General features: G+C 44.7%; 1 protein-coding gene and 1 pseudogene across 2 annotated transcripts in view; both read left to right on the top strand.

Moving 5' to 3' along the window:
- CAP2 (cyclase associated actin cytoskeleton regulatory protein 2) overlaps positions 1–24,175 on the top strand; it is a 133,708-nt gene that overhangs the window by 63,872 nt on the left and 45,661 nt on the right. The gene's annotated exons all lie outside the window — the stretch shown is intronic.
- On the top strand, positions 22,628–22,796 carry LOC125103347 (uncharacterized; annotated as a pseudogene).

The following is a 24,175-nucleotide window of genomic DNA, read 5'->3' as shown; positions in this document are numbered from 1 at the left end:
AGACTGATTTCATCCTTTTTCCTCTGTAGTGTTTTACCCTAACTACAAGGTGTCAAATTATGGTCCGATATTCTAAAAGGCCAAACAGAACAGTTATGTGACTTTGATCTCAGAGCATGCCTTGGGTGAATTAGGTGGTGCTGGTGGCAAAAACAAACGAGTGAACAATGCCAGGCTCACAAGTATTCCCTAAGTCCATGCCCAGAAAATGTCACCACGTTGCTCAATCGAAGTTGCTTGATTTTCTTGAGAGATTTGGCCATGATTAATGCTGCTAAGTTCTATTGTTAGGGGGCATATGACAGATAACATAATGCAATAAAGTAATTCTGGCCCTAATGTAAAATGAATGCCTGCTTTAAAATATTGCTATAAAGCTCCCCCCACCCCGAGGACATTTAGAAATCAAGACATCAAGAAAATATTCTGCTGAGTAACCATTTTTAATATGTGCCAAGCAAGTATTTCCAATGGACTTTTAATATGCAATTCTACATTTATCTTGAAAATAGAAAAAAAGCCAGAAGAGAAATAAATAAAAGATATAAAAACTTTCTATTCTTTCTATCAAACTCAGCTATGTTTTCATTGAGTAGTGGTGTCTCCCCGTGTGACCTGGGCGGAGGAATGCTTTAGAATCTAATCAGCGGCTTACCCTATAGCCTTTTCCAAATTAACTCCATATTCACACTTTATAAATATGCATAAATTTCTGCTCTTTCTGATGTTGCTAAATCGACCGGGTTCTCTCTTCACTATGAACTCAAAGGCAACCATAGGCAATATATGTTTTTAATCTCTGGAGAAGCGTGTAGACGTAAGTCCAACTAAAATCTTCCAACTAAAAACTTCATTGCTTGCTGGTACCCTCCAGGTTGCTTTCTTGTAACCAGCAGCTTTCTGAGTTGCATTTTGTGTTGTAGGTGGAGAAGTGGGGGCAAAAAGAAGCCTTTGCTTTCCGTGTGAGCCTTTCCATGGCAAGAAAATTAACCCGGTAATTAGCACCACTGCCCCTCCCAACCCAGCCAGCACGTGTGAAGTCTGGATATGGATGCCGGTTCACAAGAAATAGAACACCAGGAAAGGAAGGGGAGGAAGAGGTTTGTGTGATATCATCAGGGTCTGCTTGAGTTGACAGCCTGAAGCTACCCAGTCAGTGCTGAATGCCCACAGGAAAGCTAATCATTAGTTATCAGGATGCAGAGAGGAGGATAATCAGAAAGAAGAGTAATTCTGTCATTCTTCTGCCCAGACTGTTTATTTTAGCAACATAAAGCTGTGAATGGGCCTGTGAGTTAGTAGCTTTAAAGGTATTTAGAAACCCAGGACTTTGGAGGCAGAAAGGATTTGCTAAGATCCTGTCCTGTTGGACATCACTCATGGTGACTTTTTTTTTTTTTAATCTGATAAGGCACATTAGCTCATCTCTCTTTGTGTAAGACATGAATTAGATAATGAATGGCTGCCCAAAGGAAGTGAGGTGGTTATCACACACAGGGGATTTGGGGGATTATCTGAGGGGTAAAGGTTAATAAAGAAGGATAACAGTCCTTTGTTTTATCAACTATTTCATATGAAGTTTGTGCCATTCCAGACTGCCTTGAAGGCAAATTCTCCATCAAGGCCAGAACTCTGTGTATGTCCAAGGAAATGTTTCATTCTCCTTCTGTCCAGTGTTGGGATCACTTTGCATCTTTAATGAAATAGTTACTATTTACCATTCTCCATTGTGAAGCTAAATATTTGATTGCTGGGGCGCCTGGGTGGCTCAGTCCTTAAGTGTCTGCCTTTGGCTCAGGTCATGATCTCAGGGTCCTGGGATCAAGCCCTGCATTGAGCTCCCCGCTCAGCGGGAGGCCTGCTTCTCCCTCCCCCACACCCCCTGCTTGTGTTCCTTCTCTTGCTCTCTTTCTCTCTGTCAAATAAATAAATAAATATTTGGTTGCTAGTCACCATAAATCTGCTGGGAAAAAAACAAAAGCAAAAAACCTTGCAGGCTTTTCTTATAGTACTTGAATCAGAAATTAATTTAAAAAGAAGTGGTTGAGTCATTCGACAGATCCTTTAAAAAGCCACAAGTGTCTCGGCCTGCAGATTTGCCATTGCTCACGGTTTCGGGAGTCTGGGCGGGAGTCCCCTTTGCAAGACCCTGCTTCTGTCAGCATGTCTCAGGCTGTGTGTGTGGACAGAGCGGACAGGGAGAAGGTAACTGCAGCTGGCATTCCAGTCTGGGCGCGCCGTCATAAATTACTCTGCAGAGGGCATGGGCCATTACTTTTTATGGTCATGTTCTATATTTGTACGTGCCGGGGGACGGATCACATGATAAAACCATCATTTGATATTAGTGATTATGTGCACTGACAAGCAAGAGGGCTAGATTTAAGCTTCACTGTGCAGTACTTTTAATTAGTGCAGTTGGCTCTTAATTGAAAATGCAGGGGCTTCCCTAAGTACTAACACTGCAGATAATCCAGAATAAAGTTGACGTAGTCGTCCCTGGAAGACAGGTTACCACCCATCCTAGCCGAAATGCCCAGTGCCTTCCAGAGGTTGTAAAACTTAAATTTTGAACATGAGCAAGTCAACCCTGCTGGAAAAATAAGCTAAAAATTCACCAATTTGCATCCTCTAGCCCCTCTCCTAACTTGAGCAAGAGAACATCTTATGAATGGCATTTTCTTTTAAAGGAGATGCATTTCCCAGACATGGAGAGAGAAAAACACACACAGGCTTTTTTCCTTATCTTTCCCACATTGTTTCCCCCGCTTCATACCGGGGTTTGCAGTGGCAAACACCTAGAGAAGGTACTTCTTCCAGGGCGCCTGGGGGGCTCATTTGGGTAAGTGTCTGCTTTTGGCTCAGGTCATGATCCCAGGGTCCTAGGATCGAGCCCCGCATCGGGCTCCCTGCTCCACGGGGAGCCTGCTTCCCTCTGTCCCCTCCCCCTACTCATGCTATCTCTCAAATAAATAAAATCTTAAAAAAAAAAAAAAGAATGTACTTCTTCTTTAATGATTATTTCTTTTTACAAATTATACACGAAGAAGATGTTCTTGTCAGGTTTTGGCAGCTTGGCTGCTGCGAGAACTCGTGTGTTCGTATCCGGAATCACTTATTCGATCAGTTGGCCTGTGAGTAGTTGCTTCGGATCTTCATTACAGCCCTTCACCTGACGTACTCGGGCCCTCTTTCATTTTTATTTCTTTGGCCCCCCCACCTTTTTTTAGCCCAACATTTACTGAACACCAGCTATCTAGCCATCATAGCATTTGGCACTTCTATACCTACCATCAGCTCATTTCTATGTGAAAATGTATTTTGGAAAACCACGTTGTGAGTGCTGCTGTTTGTCCTGATTCACAGATTCCTGTCATTCACTCAGGTCTTAGCTGTTACCACACTCCTGCCCCCACTACAACCACCATTCCAGGTTCCCTGCCCACTCTCCTCTATGAAGATACTTACTAACTATGCCTTCTTCTTTTTTTTAAGATTTTATGTATTTATTTGTCAGAGAGAGAGAGCACAAGCAGGCAGAGTGGCAGGCAGAGGCAGAGAGAGAAAGAGGCTCCCCTCTGAGCAGGGAGCCCGATGCGGGACTCGATCCCAGGACCCTGGGATCATGAGAGCCGAAGGCAGTGGCTTAACCGACTGAGCCACCCAGGCATCCCTAACTATCCCTTCTGATGGTCTCTTCATAGCTTGCAACTTCCTGAGCGCCTGTAGACTAGTTTCTGTCAAAGCACAGGGAACTTCAACTGTTTTTTCAGAAACATTCCCCTGTTATTTTTTATGCATGTCTTCCATCCCCTCAACAAGATTCTAAGAGCTTCAAAGATCTTCAGATTGATGTGTCTTTGCTTTTAGGACAAAGTGTGGTCCTAACTATATATATATTTTTAAGATTTTATTTACTTACTTGAGAGAGAGAGAGCACAAGCAGGGGGAGTGGCAGGCAGAGAGAAAGGGAGAAGCAGGTTCCCCACTGAGCAGAGATCCCAACATGGGACTAGATCCCAGGACCCTGGGATCATGACCTGAGCTGAAAGCAGATGCTTAACCGACTGAGCCACCTAGGCGCCTGGTCCTAACCGTATTTATTTGAGGTCTAATTTGCTCAGAAGGGAGGCCCAAAAAGAGCTCGATATGTGGAGGTCTGTTTGGTGGGGATTGAGATACCACTGAAGGGTATAACTGGGAAAATATAAGTCGTGGGTCAACCATGTAGAATTAGCCTTGAAAAAAGTCTTCCTAACGGGAATTTGGGGAAGGTAAGTTAGAGGAAGAGCAGGTGATACGGTGTTGGTAAGGCATTTTATTTCAAAAATACCACTTCCTTTATCTACCCTTTCACAAAATGAGTGCCTTTGAGGCCTACCACAGAGTGGTTCGTTCTTGGGGTTTGTGGAGCATTTAATGACAAGAAATGATCACAGCCAGATTTGGGTGACAGATGTAGCTCAGGCATTCAATGATTCTAGAATATAGGTTCTGGGAAGAATGAGCTGATTAAATTCACAGAGGCTGTGGAGATCCAGCTGGCCTGATATTTAAATGCTAGTGAAAAATGTTCCAATTAGATGGCTTCTTCTCAGTTCAGAGTTTCCATGTAATTGTGAAAAACGGTCCTTTCTTGAGGCTGTGAAGTTGTCATAAGTGCCCACGGTCAGCCCTCTGAAGCTGGTCACGATGCATTTGGAACCAGAGGCTGCAGCGCAGAATTTCCAGCTTTATCCCATCTCTGCCCCAAAGGATTCTCTCTACAGAATAATGGGCTGCACATCCCACAAATTGGATTTAAGTGATTCAGACAACAGGAGTCCCATCATTTCCTTTGGCTGGGCAGCCTATGGTAGACTGTGTGCAGGATTCCTCTTGGAAAGTCATAAATTGGATTCTGTTTTCCCATAGGAAAAGGGATATCATTTGCAACTTCATATTTTACCAACTTGACAGCAAATAAACCACAGACAGGACAAACTGTACATCATAAAAGCCCAGATACAACTAAAACATTAGAATTATTTAAAATGGGAAAATGTGGCTCCAAGTCCTGTCAAGTGGTCATAAATATACTGTTCACTTTAATTACAAGTCCCAAATGAATTCTAACTGCATAGACAGCTCATAAAAAAGTCCATATCGTAACTTACCTATCTGAAACTGACAGTGGCTATAGTAGAGATTCATCAGTAATGAATCTTGCTTGACTTTATAGAATTTGGAGGGTCTTGTTTTTTTGGTAGAAATATGCTGGATAATCCACGTCTTTAAAAGACATTATGTGAGGAAGTGAAAGTTCTTCCCTTTTCTTTTCCTTTCTTGACAGCATTTCTCTGGCCCAGAGACATGCAGAAACCTTCTGTAATTCCCTAGGATGATCCTTGAGATTGAAGTATCCTTTTCAAAAATAGCAAACAAAGAATCACAGCCTTCAGAGAGCTTACCAAGACATCCATGTGGGACCATTCTTTTGGCCCTGGTTTTCTCAGTCAACTTTTCTTTGTTCTTCCATCTCCCAAGATTTAAGCGGGGGTAGGCACCTGGGTGGCTCAGTCGGTTAAGCATCTGCCTTCAGCTCATGTCATGATCCCATGAGAGTCCCCCATCGGGCTCCCTGCTCTGTGGGGAGTCTGCTTCTCCCTCTGCTCATGCGCTCCAAATAAATAAATAAATAAATAAATAAATAAATAAATAAAATCTTTGAAAAATTTCTATAAAGGTGAAAAAGATTTAAGGTGGGAAAGGAGTCCAAGAAGAGCAATGGGAGGGACATGAAGGAAGAGGGTAGAGAAAGACAACAATATCCCTATGGTTGATCAGTTAGAAGCTGGGGAGGAGGCTGGGAGCCGAGCATGTGGCTGTACACCTTAGAACTTTCTAGCCCATGATGCCTCTGAACCACTTGGCTCTCATTTTCTTCTTTGTACCTTTGTCCACCATCTGTAGCCTCCAAGATGGGGGAAAGGAAATCGTTGGTGTTACTCAATAAGAAGGCAGGGGTAGAGCTGTAAGATATGGGGCCACCTGTGTCAGGTGTCATCGAAACACTTTAACTTCCTTTGATTTGTTTTTTATGTCTTTAGTTTGAGTCGGGTTACCCTCCACTTAGTGGTTTTCCCTATATTCATGGAGTCTTCATGTTCTTACGTTGTCCCTTGTGCGGAATCTGTTTGATTGTCGATGTAGGTAGTGAGTAATCGCTTAGTCCCAGGGAGGGTCTAAGATAGTAGCATGTGATTATCGGGTGATTCTGAGCAATGACCACCCCCCGCTCCCAGTGCCCAGTGCCGATAGTAGGTGTTCTGTAGGACAGAGTGAGTAAACCATGTAAAACCACAGGGGCCCTGGATATTCAGGGCCTTAAAACCTTCCACTCTGAGAGCCTTCTTATCTTTGTATTTGTGGAAAAAAATACATAGAAAGTCAACCCCAGTCACTTTTTACAGATTCTTCTTTCCATATTTATGGAATGCGTGTTTTCTAGCAAAAAGGAGATTCACACTCAACAAGACCATCATGAAAGGCCTTAGCATGATTATCCCTGCCTATGGATTGGGCATTATGAACAAATACACTTATTCCCATGTAGATAAGGAATAAAACACAGAATGATTACTTGTCTGGTATCCTTCAGTGAGAGCCAAAAAGTAGAAAGCCAAGGTTTTCCAGTTCTGAGCATGAATGTATCATCACCATCTCTCTTTGGTTTAGTTGTTTTTTTTTTTTTCTTTAAATGCTAATTAAATTTTATTCTTCCCACCTGAACATCAAGATAACTGGCTTATATGGTCTTCCCAGTAGATATCACTACAAATTTCACCAGTGAGCCATTCAGTTGCTCTGAGATGCTTTATGTGGTTTTAATCTTGTTTGGATTGTCTAAGTGGAACATTTATTTTACTATCAATGGGACCTGGAGATCGATTTCTTCCACTTAAAAAGAGTACTTTTGCTGACTTTTTCTAGAACCTGTCAATTTTCGTGTCTCTTCAAAGAGGATGACCACTGTTCCATTTTGTCCCTGATTTTTGGTTTTGTTAAAAAAAAAAAAAAGAACCAAAAAAATTCTAAAGAAAATAATGTAATGAACACCATGCTGTAAGGACTTAACAGCATTTCACATTCTCCTCAGTTCTGTGTCAAAGTACTTTTTCTGCTCTTTGTATATAACATGACTAAAAATTTACATTTTCTCTTATCACCCTAATCTATGTTTTTGTCATTGTAGTAGACATTCTGTATTAAGTAATTATATATGACATGATTTGATTAGGCATTCTATTTTTGAGTTACTTTTGGTTAATCATAACCAAAAGATCTGTTATGATCTGTATCTTCCTTTTTTGATTTGAGAATGAAATCTGAGCCCATGTATATAAAATATAATTTACATTTTTAAAGAAGATTGACTAGAGAAGACCATCAGACAGATCAGCCTTTAAAAAGAGCAAACACCACCCAATGCCCTCAGCCAAGCATGGGGAGAAATCCTGAAGAATTGGGACCAAAAAAAAAAAATTTTTTTTAAGGAATCAGGTTCTAGAAGAAATGTAGGGACAGAAAAATAAAAATTAAAATAGAAGAAATATAAGCGCACAGGGGTTAGGCTGTGGCTTGCTTCTTTATTGATATTATTGCTAAGAAAAATTTTTCTAATTGTGTGGTATTACTTAAATAAGATTCAGTAGGTATGTGCTTATTAAAAGTGACTTTGTCTCCCTTATTTAACAAGTGGTGGGGAGACATCTGTTTTTAGTGAAAAAATATTTTTAATTCTGTCATTTAGGTTGTTTCCTAGGTTTATTAGTTTTTCCTTAACTTTCGTAAATTTTGATTTTGTCTCTATGCTTTGTCCAGGCATGTCCTGAATATAGTTTGTTTATGCAATTACTCATTCATTTATTTCTCCTTGCTGCCCCCCCACAACCGACTTCTCTTACATACTTTTTTAATGTTCCTTAGGACATAAACATTAACTATTTTAGGTAGGTTGTGTCTACGGAAATCCTATTGCAACCTCCCATTTTTGTTCAGAATCCTCTTTTTAATCTGGTAACATAGTAAGTACCCCATTTGTGTGACCACCTCCTAATTTCTCTGGAAGCTTATCTAATCAGTCATTCCCCTCTTCTCCCTACTGGCTCCTTCTGTTTGGTCTGCAAATCAAATCAGGATTCTTTCTCCTTTAAAACAAGCAAACAAAAAACCCTGCCAAAATCCTTGACCACCTAAACCATCTCTTTCCTTCCCTTCGTCGCCAAACTTCTTAGGAACTCTGTGCTCCCTGATTTCCTGTCCTCACTTCCCTGTCACTCTTCAGTCTCCTGTCATCTGTCTTCCCTCCTTATCATTTTACCAAAAAAAGACTTTCTCAGTGCCCTGGTATCTTCCTGATTGTCTTCAGTCCATTCAACTTCCTGGAGGAAATTTTACCACTGGCCATCACCCTCTTCAAAGTACTTTCTTCCCTCGCAGATGAAACTCTATTCTTTGTAAGTTGTCTACTTTGTTTAAGTTCTTTTCTGACTTCTCTTTCTAACTTTACCTCTGAATTGCATGTATTCCCACAAGATTTCATTCTGTATCATCAGAAGAGGATTTTCTAGAACCCACTCTTGCCCTGATCAGTATTGTCAGTTTCCATGGTGGTACCCATCACCCCTGTGGTAATGGTACCAGACTCGGCACCTCCAGACTCGGGCCTTTACTCCTTAACTCCAGGCCTGGATGCTGCATGTGGACCCCAGTGCACCCAGTCCAGAACCACACATACACACTTTAACCAAACTGTGCCCCACCACAATTCTTTCTCTCAAATGATGGAACCATGAACCATCTGTCGCTTGAACTTGAAATTCCTAGCTCTTTGGACTCTTCTCCTTTTCCTTCAGCCCCCACATCTACCCAATGACAATACCCTGACCACAAGAGTCTACGGGATCTGAAACCTTTGCTCCTTTCCCATTGCCCCAGTGCAGAGAGGAAGAAAGGATGGGGGGGGAGGAGGGAGGTGGTGCGGGTGCAGAGAAGAGGGTTTAAATTTTTTAATATAAATGTATTCCAAGCTTGCTCTTTAAACAGTTGTGAATAAAGGACAGAGGAGAGAAATGCCATTGCTCACTGACACACACTATAGGAATGGACTGTCCTAGCTAGTCTCCCTGTCTGTGCCCCCACTTCTCTCATTGTAGATACTGTGACAAAGTCAACACGCAGGAAAGAAATAGTCAATCCCATAGATTGCAGTCAATCCCGTAGGACTCATTCGGAGCCCCTTGCAACTTACTGTTTCAGCATCTGAGTCCCCTCCCCTCCCCAAGCCCTTTTCCTGAACAAATGTAATACCCCCATCACACTGGGAAACCAAAATTCTCCAGAACAGTATACTTTCACGTCTGTGTTAATGAGAGGCCCAAAAAGTCCATCTTTCTCTTCCTGATTCATTTATGTTTCCATCATTTGACTACCTCTGCTTAGAGACACCAAGAGTGTCTTTCTCCAGGAGCTCAAGGTCTCATGAAAGCCAAAGATCCGTCTGATGTGATGCACTGTAATCGATGCTGAGCTGAGCAGACTTGAGCACTGCCTAGGGGTTGGGGAAGTTGGAGACACAGTCATGGAGAAGGGGCCCTTGGACCCAGTCTTGCAAGATAGGCAGGATTTGAGTGTGTGAAACTGCATCTAACGAATGGAAAAGCCCAGAGTATCTCTGCTCTTGTGGTTAAGTGGGTTAAATCTCAGACCATCCCCCCACACCCCATTGATCAAAATGACTTGGTGCTAAATATATTTCTTTTCAACAACAGATTGCTCGATTTTATTTTTTTATCTCATCAACTACTTTTTTGTTTTAATAAGCAAGTTCAGGCTGTTCATATTTATCTTTGAGACATGATGTATCCTTAAGCCCAAGTCACTTTGTCTTTTATTGTGGTCATTTACTGCTTTCTCTTTTCATTGCTTCGTTTTCTGTCATGGATTTTACATTCTTTGTTTCTTTTTGAGCTCGGCCAAAGGCTAACCTTAAGTGGTCTGTTTGTGAACATCTTAATATTAATGCATTTCAGAGAAACCATTTTAATTGCTTCTATTTATTTCTACTATTAACTAAATAAACTTTGATTCCCTTTTAGGAATCAGAAGGAGACTTTTGTTCCCCCTCCTACTTTGTAGTTATTATCTGAGATCCTTTTGAGGTTCTGCTAATACCTGATTGCTCCAAGAATGTATTTGCTAACTTACCAAATGTTTTCATTATTAGTGAAAGGAGTATTAATTAATCCTTGCTTAATACTCCAGTTCATTTGTTTCTCAAAGAGATCTTTAAATCTCTGTCTAGCCTTAATTATCCCCTGCAGTGACATAATGGGTATGAGTCTTTGTGACCCACTGTTTCTATTTTTAGATGACCAATTGTTTCAAGTCCACGAAATCTTAAAATATTCTCCTCTGCCCTCAAAGAGCAAGGTGACCCTGGTCAAGTATTTTTTCTTGGCTTTGTCATAGTTTCTCCACCCAGGTCTATTCTCCCCCAAAGTCTAAGGAGGGAAATCGAATTGCTTGTTATCCTTACAGCGTTAAGTACCAATTTCCTTATTTGTGGTCACTCTGATACTTTGCCTTCGTCTTCATATATTTTTTCAGTGATAGGCAAGCCTGTGAAGGGAAATTTGGGCACAGCAAGTCACTCATGACTGAGCAGATCTGTCCGGATTCTCATCATATCCATGCCAAAGGTCTGTTTCCAGTCAGGAAATTTTGTTATCTTTGTTCCTAATTTTGTGCTCATTACCGTCCTCTCCTGACTCCACTGCAGGCCTGTTCTTCAAAGCTTGAAATTCTCTCTCCGATTTTCTAGGTGTGAGTCGGCTAGGGCAGCCGTAACAAATACCACAGGCCGAGTGGCTTAAAGAGCAGAAATTTATTGTCTCACAGTCCTGGAAGCTAGAAGTCCAGAATCAAGATGTTGGCAGAGCCACACTAGGGAAGGGTCTTTGCCAGAACTCTCTCCTGGCTTCCGGTGATTCGCAGGCGACCTGGTCCTCCTTAGCTAGTCGACACATCCTCTCGATGTCTTCATGTTCACATGGCATTCTCCCAGGATGTGTGTCTCCCAGCATCCAAATTTCCCATTTTCATGAGGACCCCAGTCAGAACGGGTTAGGAGCCCACCCTACTCCAAAGTAACCTCGTCTTAACCAGTTACATCAGCAACACCCCTGCTTCCAGATACGGTCATGTTTCTGTGGTACTCATGGTTCGGACTTCAACATCTGAATGTAGGGGAGACAGTTCAGTGGTTAACACCAGGTTGGTAGGTACGGCTCCCTTGTTACCATCTGTGTAATGCAGCCGTAACGTGGGCCCGTTGTTCTGGCATGTCAGGTGATAACACTCACCACCGGGGCTGTGCCAGTGTTCCTCTTTGGGTTTTTTATTCATTTATAATATTTCCAAGTTTTGCCAAGCTTCATATCGCTCCTGATTCCTTTGTAGTGATAATTGTATCTTCTGCCTCTCTGTAGCTGTTGTCATTGGCTCACTCAGACGTCTTTAGGTGGATGGCCCCAGGTCCCCCTTTAAACTGTTACGTAGGACTCAGGCTGCTAATCGGTGAATTCTGTCTGTTTGACTTATTTATTATTTATGAAGCTCGTTATATTCAGTGGTTGCGTCTTGTTTCTCTATTTTAAATCATTTTATTGGGGTGGGGGGATGCTGCCATCCCCAAAATTCCTTGTCGAGAGTGCAGGGTACTTAGTAAGCAGCTCTTTCATTTTTTTTCCCCCTCCGTGGTTTCTTTTCTAATTTTTCTGGACGGTTCTGTAATCTTTGTGACTCCTCTAAGATGTCATGTGTACACATGGAACACTTGGAAATATGCAGGAATGATCCCGCTGCTGTGCAGGTGGCCACACCCCGCGGAGACACAGCCCACAGCAGACCAGCTCCGTGGAGTGCAGATAAGGCAGAGATAAAAGATCCACTTTGACTGGGATTCATCATTACAATGGATATGGTTAGGCTTGGGCCCCTATGTGGAAGAACCAAATACTACTCCGTGATGGGAGGGCATGGAAAGATGGAAATTCAAGCCTGCGTGGAACGCTGGGGCCCTCTGATGTAGCCTTCGTCACATCCCCAGCTCTTGGAAGGCCACCCCTCCAAGCGGGTTAGAGATCTTGCCCATACATTTCATGTTTCAGGAACCACCAGCTCATTGGTCAGTAAGAGAATTACTAGGGCTCATTAACTAGGGACAAGGGGGCCCTGGAAAGAACCAGAGGCGCTTGCCCTAGACTGTCACCCTCTGGGTTCTCTCCTGTGTCTCCCCTCTGTACCGTCCAGACACATACAAGTCATTCTTATTTGGAGTTGTGTTAAGTCTGGTGGGAAGAGAAGTCTCGTGAGCCCAGGAGAACTGACCCATGGAACTGACCGTTTCCATGTTTATGTCCCTGGGGACATGTATAGTCTGCTAGTCCAAGACAAGAACCATTTTTGCAAACCCAGATCCAAGAGGATGATGCATTTGTTTTCTTCCCAGAACTCTGCCCTGACAGTGAAGATGCTGGTGGGCAGGGAACGGTAGAAGAGAATCCTTTCTGTACCACGTCCAAGAGTCGGCTCCCATGCATTCGACCCCTCCCTCTCAGGCAAGCCCTGGTAATGAGCTCCCTCATCCTGAATTGTTGGAACCTTCAGCCTGGTTCAAATGACCACGGGCTGCCTCTTTGTCAGACACACACTGTGCATCTGGCGGCCTCACCGGAGGTAATGTGATCCGGCTCACAATTTTAATTTTAACCAAAAATACATCTGTCAGGCTCATTTCAGCTGACAGGATAAATATCATATTTCTTTACTAGTTTGTAAACACCTTGCTTTTTATCTGGATCTAACGTGTTCCCAGGTGTTTTACCAATGGGAAAACTGAACAGAATACATATGGGGCTGAGGGTGTGTGTTGTGAGTATCCGTCACGTGTGGGGGTAGCGTTATGGGGAACTGGGTCCTGCGCATGCAGCACACAGGTGCCTGACCAGGGAGGTCTGACTGGTACAGTGCCAGAGAATTGTCTTTTGAGTCAGAAAACTCAGTAAGCAAGTGGTTCTGAGACCACCCCAGCTGCCTATAGACGCCTGGAGTTTTCCCTAGTACAGGGGAAGGAGGATTATGTCATTGTCTCGGGATGCACATCCCCATTGTTTCTCTGGACACAGACTGTTCTTTTTTTGTTTCTTTGTTTGGACATTTTTTTTTTTAATAGGCTCCACGTCCAGCGTGGAGCCCAGTGCGGGGCTTGAACTCATGACCCCGAGATTCAGACCTGAGCTGAGATCATGAGTCAGACTGTTTTTTGTTTTTTAAGATTTTTTTTTTATTTGAGAGAGAGAGAGAGAGAAAGAGCATGAGCATGAGCAGAGGGGAGAAGACAGAGGGAAAAGCAGACTCCCTGCTGAGCTGGGAGCCCATTGCGGGACTCGATCCCAGGACCCTGGGATCATGACCTGAGCCGAAGGCAGACACCTAACTGACTGAGCCACCCACGTCCCCTCATGAGTCGCACTGTTAACCAGCTAAGTCACCCAGGCGCCCCAGGACACACACGGTTCTTAACCAAAACCAGTTTTCTTTCACTGCCTTTGTCTTTCTGATTTTCTAGTGTGAAGATTCTTCTAAATGAATCCAAATGCTATTGTCCCATATCTCTGCTTACCATGAGAGCGCAGATACAGCAGGGACAGTACCCGTTTTGTGGAGGAGTTCAGGGAAAGAGTTGGAGAGAAGTAGAACAGCAAATAGAAATAATAAAATACACAGATCTCCCAGTCCTGAGGAACGCCCCTTCCCCAGTCCTAATATAAATGGCATAAATACTGATGGTGTGCTATGTGGCTATGGAGAAGGAACCTTTCAATTCAAGGATCTCAGAATGCTTTTATCACCTCTTAGTTTGCATAATGTCCTGCCGGAGCACATGCATAGTAATGTTACATGCCATCCACAGATGGAGACACCAGAGCTCACAGATGTCCTATCACAGAACTTGCCAGAGACCTGCAGTGATCGATGAGGCTTTTATCAGCGTAGGGCACAGGCTTCTGGTCACCAGTGCCACCAGCTTCCCCCAGCCAGGCTTGATAGCCAGGGACACTCTGGCCCAAGACGGCAAGGGAGCTGGTCCTGAGAACTGGGCCCAGGGCTAGCCCTGGGTACAGTGGGAACAGTGAGTGTGGGTCTCACTCTCTCAGCTCCCATCATCAGCACCCTTTTCCCGCCAGGCAAGCTCCCACCTCCCATCTACTTGTCCTCTTTTCTTGTCAACCCTTTTATTGCTCTTGGTTGATTTGCAGGAACCCTGAAAAAGGGCTAATTGATAACTAAAAGGGTTAGTAATTACTTTTTTATAAGATTTTATTTATTTGTGAGAGAGAGAATCTCAAGCCAACGCCTTGCTGAGAGTAGAGCCCCACTCGGGGCTTGATCTCAGGACCCTGAGCTCATGACCTGAGCCGAAATCAAGAGTCAGATGCTTCACCGACTGACACACCCAGATGCCCCAAGGGGCTAATAATTATTAACAAAGTCATACTTTTCCAAAAAGCATATGTATTTTGAAAGAACAGCAGGAGACAGCTGTGTCTCCCCAGTCTTGCCTCCTATTCCCTGTTCCAAATGCTCTTTCTCTCCACTGTCAGGAACTGGAGACTCCTAGAACCTTCTATTGAAGTAGCCCACAAACCCCACCTCCATGACAGGCTTTCTGTCGTAGTGCAGGGCTTCTGGCAATGAAGAAGGAGAAAGGAAGAAGGGATGAGGGACGGTGAGCTCTGCATCTTGCCACCATCCACAGTGCCACACTGCTCAGAGAATGAGGGAGTATAAATGGGGCGTACCAGTTCTGAGAACATAAAATTCCTCATCTTACAGCAATGTGCCATGTTTATGGCCAAACATGTTCTAAGAAGCAAAAAAAAAAACCAAAAAAACCTACAAAATAATAAGAAGTAAAACTCTAGGAATGTATGAGTGTTTGTAATTTAAATTTCTTCAGGTGAGAAATCTAAGTAAATAACATAATAGTTGAGCATGGCCAAGGATATCATAAAAACTCTATAGACTGCTTATAAAAGATCCCTAATTGAGGAGGTACCTGGGGGGCTCAGGCAGTTGAACATCTGCCTTCAGCTCAGGTCACGACCCCAGTTCCTGGAATCGAACCCAAGTCAGGGTCCCTGTTCAGCGGGGAGTCTGTTTCTCCCTCTCCCTCTACCCCTCCCCTTGTGCTTGTGCTCTTGCTCGCTCGCTCTCTCTCTCTCTCTCTCTAATAAATAAATAAAATCTTAAAAAAGAAAAAAAAAGATCCCAAATTCCATCACATGGGAAGATGAAAGGCTCGGGATCTAAAAATATTTTCCCTTATCAACTCTTGACCATAACCCAGAGGCTAGCTGAAGTCAGTCTGCCCCTTAGGTTTCATGCAAGATGGGCTCGAATTTGCATTCTGAGCCGTGCAGAAAGCCCAGGGTGTCTGGAAGTCCTAGTGGGCCATATTGTCGTGGTCACGTCTGGCTTGCAGGATGCGCTGCTGTGGACGGAGGGTGCCGTGTCTGTGGTGTTCATGGGATCCAGCAGTTTCCCTTGATTTGATCAGCTGGAGGCAGCTGCGGTTTTAAATAGCATCCCCCAGGAGGGAGCCTGGGAAGGCGCCTCCATTCTCCCTCTGGCCCCACTTCTCATTTTACCTCATCCGTCAGCTCAGTGGTTGAGCGCCTACTATGTGCCGGCTGCTTCCGAGATGCCAGAAAAGAGACAGAATCCATCCTGTCTGACATTCCTCTCAGATGTGTCCCCTTCTCCTGGTGGCCCCAGCCCCTGCCTTCCTCCATCCTTTATCAGTACCTTATAAGCGCCCCCTACTGGCCGTGCTGCATCCGCCTTGGCTCTGCCCTCACCAACCTCCCCCTCCCCCCAGCCTTGCTCTGAACCTCTCCTCCCTGTCAGGTCGGTTATTCCAAGCTTCCTGTTGGGGCCCTGCTCTGCCTAAAATCCTCCCAAGGATCTTCACAAAATCTGGGTTTCTCAGCTCCCCATGTGGGGCTCCCTAGGAGCAGATCCCTCCTTGTGTGGCTGGACAGCCTCATCACCCCAAGCCCCCCACAGGATTCGTGTTCCATGCCACCCAGGAAAATTTGCTGTTCCCTGCACACTGTGACTTTGTATGCCTCTGTTTTTGGTTTTGGGGTTTTTTGGTTTTGGAGGGGGGTTGTTTTGTTTTTTGGGTTTGTTTGTTTTTGCCTGCTGTTCTCCCAGTCTTTAGAATGCCTTCACCCCTCACATTTCTTCTCATTCTTTTTTTTTTTAAGATTTATTTATTTATTTATTTATTTATTTGACAGAGAGACAGAGAGAGGGGGAAGCAGGCTCCCTGCTGAGCTGAGATCCAGCTGGATCCTCGGACCCTGGGATCATGACCTGAGTTAAAGGCAGAAGCTTTAACCCACTGAGCCACCCAGGTGCCCCTCTTCTCATTCTTAAAGAATAAGCAAACATGGCCCTTCTGGATTGTCCCACCTGCCCCCCACCTGCCTCAGACCCGCTCCTCCCCACCCCCACCATGGACCACATCTCACTGCATGTAACTGTGCATTCAAGGGACCGTCTCACCCCTGTTAACAGTACGGTGGTGGGAATGTGGTCATTGAGGCAATTGCTGGTAATTGTTAAGTGAATTACATTCCTTTTTTTTTTTAATTTTTTTTTTAACTTATTTGACAGACAGAGATCACAAGTATGCAGAGAGGCAGGCAGAGAGAGAGGAGGAAGCAGACTCCCTGCTGAGCAGAGAGCCCGATGCGGGGCTCGATTCCAGGACCCTGGGATCATGACCTGAGCTGAAAGCAGAAGCTTTAACCCACTGAGCCACCCAGGCGCCCCAATTTCATTCCCTTTTTAAAAAATCACTCTTGATACGGGCCAACATTAACTTCAGAGATAAAATATGAAGTGTGCCTTGGTCTCAGTCTTGTCTGCTGAAACATGGGATAATAGTACTTCGCTTCAAAGTCATTACGAGAATGAGCCTCTATCAAGGCGGAAACCATAGTACGGGTCGCTCGGTGGCATCTCACTAAAGAGTAGCTCATGTTTGTCATCGGAGTTTGCACTCCGAGTTAGTGCAGTTGGTCTCAAATTATACCTTCCAGAAGTGTCAGGAGGAAGGCATTAATGACTGCAGCACCTGTGGCTTCACATCTGTTCTCTGAGGCGACTAGCTTAAGAGGGGGCAGAGTCAGGACTAAAATCCAAGACTGACTCTGGTGCCAGCGGCGTGTGGGAACTCCAGGGTCCGATGGGTCTGAAGCAAACGGGGCCTTCAGCCACTGGAGGCGGACCTCCATCCTCTGCCCGTGGCCCACTCCTGCAAACACAGGAAAACACAGGCGCCAGAAAGTCTAGAAATGACATTAATTCTAAAATTTATAAAACCAATGGCCATGAGAGAAATCATCTTAAAGAGAATCAGCAAGACAGTAACGACCCGTCAGCACTGACAGCAGTGAGTTCTCAGAGTCCGGCGTGGCGTCAACAGCTGAGAGGTGGTACTGTCACGCCTGGTTTTGAGTTTGGGTGGCTTCTCCCAACGACTGTTCCTCTGTGCTCCCGAGATTGTCAGGGTGCCCCATCTGTGCTCCAGCATGTGGAGTTGGTACCGGGCGCACGAGAGTCAATTGCCTGGGAGGTTCCAGAAGAGAAGACCCCATCCAGGGGGCCTGTACTAGAAGCTCATCCTCTTGACTGCGTCTCGTGGGCACTGCACTCTCTGTCCTTTCACCAATCCTGAGGTTTAACTGTGCCACACCATTCTGTTGGGCCATCAGTGACCTACTGTTTCTTCAGTATCTGAAGTCCGTAAAATGTTCAGATGACTATGAAAATGGCAGCAGCTCCCGTGTTTTGGCTTCTGTGGTCTGTCCGATGTTCTACACACACTGTCTTATATGGGCGTCATCAGAGCTTCACGGATGAGTCTTACTTACTCCTTTCCTAGAAGGATTCTGGGGTTCACAGAGGGGAGTTAGCCCCAACTGGTGTGAAAGATGCGGTTCAAACCCAGATGTGTTCAGCTCCAAAGCCAGTGCTTTTTTCGTTATGTGTAATGACAAGCTTTGAGCGCCATATGCATCTGTGTTCAGATCCCACTTCTAGCCAGATGACTGTGAGCGAGTTGCTAAGTATTTATTGACCTTATTTCCTCATTCATAAAACAGAAATAATCATGCCAGCTTTTCCAAGTTTTTGTGGTGTTTTTTAAATGAGAGATGGAATGCAGAGTACAGTGCCTAATCGATAGGGGGCAGTCAATAATTCGTGGTCTCCCCCCCACCGAAACTGGTCTCCAGATGATGCTCACCACCAAGGTCTTCTGCAGACTTTTGTGGGGTTCCTAACATGGCCTCCTGACAAGGAGCAAGTCCCACTGGCTGTCTAGCTCAGCTGCTCTTGGCTTCGGCCTGTCCCTATCTTTATTCTAGAAGGAGCATTGAATGTGCAGGAAGGAAAGAAATATCCCAAAGAAAGAGAAATCTCCTAAAACCAACCAAGGGAAATGTTTGCATGTTTTCCCTCTCTATAAATGTACCAACATCTTATGATGTTGCCCAGTGGTACGGATACATGTATTCACATTTTAATTTTGCGCGTTGGGGGTCGCCCCAAAAAAAAACCCTGAGTATATTTAACATGATAAAGTAATGCTACGGACTGGAAGTCAGAAGGGCCCAGAGCTGACCAAATGTACTTCAATAATGAAAATAATGACGATTGGTAACAGACCAGTGTTAACACAAGGTGGCCAAGCAAGTGGAACTATAACTCGCATATTCTATTCTGTAATGCTCATCAGTAGCAAGTGTGCTGTCCTACTGCGTGCCAAGGTCAAGGGTGTCTGGCATTGAAAGTGAACTGTAGCTTATGAGTGTAGCTTACGAGCAGCTGAAGTTAGGTTAGCCAGTCGGGTGGAGTGGGGGAGGGGCGGTGGCAACTTTTATCCCCTTCCAATTCCTGTTTTCTCCTCAATGATGTTTCATATTCCACTCTGATCGGCTGCTACCTTGTGAGCAACTGACTAGGACAAGCAGAATTAACCAGATTCTCGGTCATATATTTCAATCAGCCAAATATTCTCACCCAACCCTTTTTACATTAATAAAACTCCCCAGCACCAGCCCCATCCCTTTTTATTGCTTTATTCCTTTTTTTCATAGTATGATGTGTTGATTACGTGTATTTTTATGATCAGTTTACCACTTTTTTTAATCTTTTTTTTTTAAGATTTTATTTATTTATTTGAGAGATAGAGAATGAGCATGAGAGGGGAGAGGTCAGAGGGAGAAGCAGACTCCCCGCTGAGCAGGGAGCCTGACGTGGGACTCGATCCCAGGACTCCAGGATCATGACCCGAGCCGAAGGCAGTCACTTAACCAACTGAGCCACCCAGGAGCCCAGTTTACTACTTATAAACCTAGAGGAAGTCTTTCTTGTCCACTAATGTATTCCGAATAGCTAGGATTATTACTGGCACGTATCAGGGGCTTGAGATATATTTTAATGGATAATAAGGACAAAAAAGCTTGATAAGGTCAAGATGGATGCCATGCAAGAAAAAGCTTATAAAGGAAAACAGAGGAAGAAGACATGAAAGAAAATATCTGATAATTTTGTTCACTTTTGAACAAAAAAAACACATATCAAAACAGGATAAACTATTGCCACCTTAGGTAGATACGTTTATTTCTACTATCCAGATCACATCTCGCATCTCAGAAGGTTCATTTTTACTTACTACTTCAGCATTAATTTGTCTGTTCATTCATAATGTGACGAGTGCTGTGGCATAAAAATGTGAGGGGCGCCTGGCTAGCTCAGTTGGTCGAGGGTGCACCTGTTGATCTCAGGGTTGTGAGATCAAGCCCCATGTTGGGTGCTGAGACTACTTAAAAATAAAATCTTAAAAAAAAAAAAAAAAGCAAGTTAGATCATCAGCACACACTCATACAACATGATTGGGTCTGCCCCCAAATCAGCCATTTTTAACAGTAGGTCTCCATCCATTACTTTGATTAGTTAAAATACAGTACAGGGTCACCTGGGTGGCTCAGTGGGTTAAAGCCTCTGCCTTTGGCTCAGGTCATGATCCCAGGGTCCTGGGATCGAGCCCCAAATCGGGCTCTCTGCTCAGCAGGGAGCTTGCTTCCCTTCCTCACTCTCTGCCTGCCTCACTGCCTACTTGTGATCTCTGTCAAATAAATAAATAAAATCTTAAATAAATAAATAAATAAAATACGGTACAGATGCAGCCAAGTCCAAAGGTTTAATCTCTCTGTGGGCCAGCTAATTTCAGGATATAATGAGTAATTGACCTGGGAAATTAATAATCTTACCACCAACCACAGAGTGTACCCATTATCCAGGCTAATTGTGTCACAAACATTTGCTCCTTGTCAGAGTGGATGACTCAGCACAAGCCATCACCACGAGAGAAATGGCACAGAGCTCACCTCCCGCTGATTGTGAACCAAGGGCACCATCCTTGTATCTGAGCGGTAGCACAGTTATACCCTGTGTTGCACTGACTTGAGATGGAAGGACATGCTTCCAACCAAAGGCAAGCTGAAGAATGGAAAGCAGAAGAGGATCAAGCTTGGGAGTGGGAAGGGGAGTTAAGGACATCAAGAGCCACTTTGCAGACCATATCAGTGAATTGTGGCCCCTTGGAAAGCATGGTTAAGGGTAGACTAAACAGTGTGTTAGATTTGAACTTCGGGTCTTCCTCCTAACATCTTTTCCTTCTCAGTGTCTGCTTCTCAAGTGACCACAACATCAGGTCAAAAACCAGGTCAGAAACCAAGGAGTTATTCTTGACTCCTTCTATGCTCGGGTAGCCCACATCCCTCCCAGAATCTAGTTCTCACAGTCTCCCCTACAGTCACCCTGGCCCCAGCTGCTTCCATCTCTCATCCACACTGCTGCAAAGCCTCAAATATGATCTCCCTGCTCCCGCCCTCCCCAACCCTCCTGCCTTCTATTCTCAGCACAGCGGCCAGAGTGATCCTTAGAAAAGAAAATCACATCATGTCATCCCTCTGCTCAAAACTCTGTGGTGATTTCCACTTCATTCGGGATAGAAGCCAGAGTCCTTTCAACAGCCTGTGTGAATTGCTCCCCTGCGCCCCACTATTTCCTCTTCGACCTCTTGCCTCACCCCTTCCTCCCACTCCTTCCAGCTCCACTGGTCCGCTGGCTGTTCCTTGAACACTGCAGACACATTCCAGCCTCGGGACCCCCACAGTGGTGGTTTCCTCTTGCGACGGTTGTATCTGCTTCCCCCGGACAGCCCCATGGCTGATGACTCCTACAAGTATTTATTCAAATGTCACCTTCCTCATGAGACCAACTCTGGTCACCCTATTTTATTTTCTTTTAAAAATTTTTAAAGATTTTATTTATTTGAGAGAGAGAGAGAGAGAGTGCAAGCACAAGGTCAGGGGAGGGGGGAGCAGCAGGCAGAGGAAGAAGCAGACTCCCTGGTGAACAAGAAGCCAGCCTTGGGGCTCCAATCCCAGGACCCTGAGACCCTAACCTGAGCCGAAGGCAGTCACTTAACTCCTGAATCACCCAGGCACCCCGGCCGTCCTATTTTAGACTGAAACTCATCTTCACGTGTATTTCTGATCCCCCTGACTTGACTCCAATTTTTTCCCCAGTGGCTTTTAATACCTAACATGCTATATAATTTAGTCATTTATTACTCTTTGTTCTTACTGATACTTTCTCCAATCATCCTTAATCAGAAGTCTGCTTCCCACAGAGTATATTTGCCCCCTGCAGGGCTTACTGTTGTCTTTCTCCTCTCGTCATGGTTAATTGTATATGTCAGCTTCACTAGGCCATAGGATGCCCAGATATTCGGCCAAACATTATTCTAGCTGTTTCTGTGAGGGTGTTTTTGGATGAGATTAACATGCAAATCAGTAGGTTGAATAAAGCACCCTAGTGTGGGTGGGCCCCATCCATGAGTTGAAGGCTTAAATGGAACAAAAATCGTGACCCTCTCCTGAGTAAGGAAGAATTCCCCCTGTCTGTCTGCCTTCAAACTGGGACATCAGCTTTTCTCTGCCTTTGGATTCGAACTTAACATGAGCTCTTCTGTCTCAAGCCTGCTGGCCTTCAGACTGGAACTCTACCATGAGTCCTTCTGGGTCTCTGGCCTGCCAGCCCACCCTGCAGATCCTGGGACTTGTCAGCGTCCAAAATTGTGTGAGCCAGTTCCTTCCCCACACCACTTGAACAAAAGAGGGCAGGGACAGAAAAGTCTCTGTATCATTTGCTGCTGCAAATGCTCCGTTTTATCTACTGCCCCACCCCAACATGTCTGACCAGCCCTAGCACGTAGAGGGCACTCCTCATACATTTGTTGAATAAATGAAGAAACAAACACATAACAAGGGGACTCTCTCTAGAAGTATAATGAATAGAATCATCTCCGTATCTCCTGGTGAAGATCTATGGGCTTTATACCTTCCAACTGAATCAAAGATAAAAGAATGGTCTTCCTAGCTTTGCACAGTGGCAGTATCATAGCCAATGAGGTTTATCCGAGGCGCGATTATTGCTAATTGAAAAGAATGGTTTTCCTGCATATGTTTCATAGAAAGCCATCCTGGCTGTATAGTTTCATGCTAGCTTCACACACTGTTGGCTACACTTTCCTTTGGGGGTCAGTGTGAAAAAACAGGCACAGCAATCTCCAAGCACGGGTAAGACTGAACCCCCGAGATCTGTGGCATAAGGAAACCTTAAATCGGGAAAAGCTCTGGGACTTCTCTGGACGTGGAAGTAGCCAGAAACCTGTCCTGGATACCAAGAAGCTTCCCATGGCCGTGGAGCAGCACAGGGAGAAAAGACAGCTCGAGACATGAAGACCAGAAGCAAATGTCATTCGCCATCATTTTGCTCTGCAGAAGGAAAAGAATGCTTTTGTTTCTAAATAGTCTGCCTTTTCACACCATGGTTTCATGGGCAAGAGAAGAAAGAGGGAGAGACGATGAGGAGAAGGGAGAGGAATGAGACTGGTGGGAGCGATTAGAAGTGGGCGTGGGGCTGGTCAAAAAAAGACTGGCAGAGGGGATGGCAGTAGAAGACAGAAGCTCAGTGCAGAGGGGGCGGGCTGCATCAACAGCCCTCCCAGAGATTATTATAGCTCCTGAAGACGGTGTGTGTGTGTGTGTGAGAGAGAGAGAGAGAGAGAGAGAGAGAGCGCGCGAGCGCATGAGGGAGATGAGGAGAAGAGGCTTCTTCACCTCCATTAAATGCCCTGGGAAGTGTTTCCATGGTAATGAGCAAGGCTGACTGGAGAGGAGGGGACTGTGGATACCCAGTGAGCAGCCCCGCAGACTTCTGGGAGTCCAGGAAGCCTCCCACCCAGACTTCCTGGATCAGGATTTCCCACGCTGTGTCCCACAGAATATCAGATTCCCTAGAAAAGGGCGTGGGGGAGAGCAAAGGTTCCGTGCGCCAAAAAAAATAAAAAAGCTTTAGGAACATCAGGTTAAACAAAGCTAAATAGATTCCTTCAGTACCTCCTTTAGTATACCGAGATGAATCATGATGTGCCAAAAGGGGGATACCATATGCAGAATTCTGCCAACCTCCCTGGACCAAGAAGCACTGTTTGTGGGGAGCTGTTCCCCAAACTGGGGCCAGTGTTCTGTTGGATTCCCAGTGGGAAGCATAATTCTTGATAAAAGCAGACAGTAGAATCTTACGGAGATTGTGCTAATCTTAAAGAAAAAGCTGGTTTCTAATTAAGAACGATTGGAACTAAGCATCGGTAGCTTGATACAGTAATGGTTCACTTACCGTATGGGTTACCTTAAGACTTCCTGGGTAGTTGTTGAAAGACTTTGCATCTCTTGAGTTTGAAATGGAAACGACGGGTTTATGTCATCTCAGCAACGTTCTGCATAAATGAATCTCAGGGAGATCTGGCCAGCCTTCTACCAGGGGCAACTTATCCAGGGGGAAGACAGTGACCCAGTAGATGCTGCTGACTGGGCTAGGATTTTTCACATAGAGCTTTGGTAGTTTAAACTGAGAGTTAGTG

The sequence above is a fragment of the Lutra lutra genome, chromosome 6 (assembly GCF_902655055.1).
Source record: "Lutra lutra chromosome 6, mLutLut1.2, whole genome shotgun sequence".
NCBI classification, from domain to species: domain Eukaryota; kingdom Metazoa; phylum Chordata; class Mammalia; order Carnivora; family Mustelidae; genus Lutra; species Lutra lutra.
This window is presented reverse-complemented; position numbering and strand designations above follow the sequence as displayed.